A 2,090-nucleotide genomic window follows, 5' to 3' on the forward strand; every position below is an offset into this window, starting at 1 on the left:
TGTATACAAATAACAAACACAGAAATAGGGAAACAACACCTTTCACAATAGAAGGCAAAAAATTAAATACCTCCGAGTCCATCTAATGAAGCAAGTAAAAGAACTTTATACTGGAAACTACATTGCTCAGAAAAAGGAGATCAAAGAAGATAACAGAAAATGGAAAGATAGCCCTTGTTCTTGGGTAGGAAGAACTAATATAGTGAAAATGGCCATACTTCAAAATGGTTATACAGATTTAATGCAACCCCAATCAAAACTCCAATAGCATATCTCACAGAATCAGAGAAAACAATCCTAAAATTCATTTGGAACCAGAAGAGACAGAATAGCAAAAACAATCCTGGGGAACAAAGGCAAGGCAAGGGCATCACAATCCCTGACTTAAAATTATACTACAAATCTACTATGATAAAAACAGCATGGTACTGGGGGAAAAAAAATAGACCCAAGGATCAATGGAACAGATTAAAAGATGCAAAAACAACAAACACACACACACACCATATCTGAGAAAAAGCACAAAACATTCACTGGAAGAAATCTTTAATAAATGGTGCTGGAAAAACTGGCTTTCCACATGCCAAAGATCAAAACTAGACCCATATATTCTCTAAGCACTAAAATAAATTCAAAATGGATCAGAGATCTAAATACCAAAACAGAAACACTAAATCTGCTGAAAGATAGAATAGGTGGAACTCTTGAAAACATTGGTGTAGGCAAAAGCCTAATGAACAAAACCCTGAATGCACAGGAACTTTTACAAAGTGAACAACTGGATCTCATCTTAAAAGCTTTTGCACAGCCAAAGAAACCACCAACAGAATGAAGAGACAGCCCACAGTGGGAAGAAAAATTTTGCCAGCTGTTCCTCAGACAAAGGTTTAGTTACTTGAATATATAAGGAACTCAAAAAAATCAGGCCCCCCTGAAGTTTAAAGACCCAATCCAAAATAGGCATCTGAGATGAACAGACACTTCTCACAGGAAGAAGTAGAAATGGCAAGTAAGTATACAAAAAAATGCTCAGTATCACTGGTCATTCAAGAGATGCAAGTTAAAAAATGCCGAGATTCCATCTCTAGAAACAAAGCTATTGTCAAGAAATCAACCAGTAACAGATGCTGGTGGGGCTGTGGAGGAAAAGGAACCCTTATCCACTGTTGGTGGGAGTGCAGATTTGTGCAACCACTGTGGTTAATGGTTAGTCTTGATTCCTCAGAAAACTAAAGCTAGAGGTTATATTTGACCCAGCTATTCCCCTTCTTGGTATCTTCCCAAAAGAATTAAAAGCAAATTAAAATCATATCACAGTGATATATGCACACCCATGTTTATAGCAGCACAGTTTATAATAACTAAGTCTTGGAAACAGCCCAAATGCCCATCCACCAATGAATGGATAAAGAAGATGTGATATGTATAGATACATAGATATGTATGTCTGCCATACATATCTAAATGGATGCACCTTGAAACCATAGTCTTCAGTGAAATAAGTCAGACACACGAGTAACTACTGCATTGTTTCTCTTGTGTGGGAAACCAAGTGTAAATAAGGACCAAAATGTATAATAGATATTGGGAAATGGGAAGAAAAAGTTCAAATGAGAACAAGGGAGTGGGGAGAGGAGAGGAAGGAAGGGACACAAAAGAGAAAAGAAAATGGAAACAGGGGCTGGGGATTTAGCTCAGCGGCACAGGGCCTGCCTGAAAAGCGTGAGGTCGTGAGTTCTATTCCCGGTACCGGAAAAAAAAAAAAAAAAAAAAAAAAACCTGAAAATGGAAACAAAGCTTTTGCAAATAAAGAAGAGGGGTTGAAGGGGGGGAGGGGAATGACAAAAAAAAAGGTATGTACAGGTATAAATTCCCTATGATGAATGTGATTGTAATATCTAAAAGATACCAATAAAAAATTTAAAAGCATTAGAAAAAATGTCAGGTGTACTTATATTTAGGTAGGGTTTCTTACAGCTCTATTGATGTGTAACTTACATACAGTTCACCCATTTTGTATCTTTCAGTGGTTTTTAGTATATTCAGAGTTGTCCCAGCATCACCTTAATTTCAGGATGTTTTCATCACTC

This window comes from Chinchilla lanigera, unplaced genomic scaffold (genome assembly GCF_000276665.1).
Source record: "Chinchilla lanigera isolate Chin_1 unplaced genomic scaffold, ChiLan1.0 scaffold00009, whole genome shotgun sequence".
In the NCBI taxonomy this organism is placed as follows: Eukaryota; Metazoa; Chordata; class Mammalia; order Rodentia; family Chinchillidae; genus Chinchilla; species Chinchilla lanigera.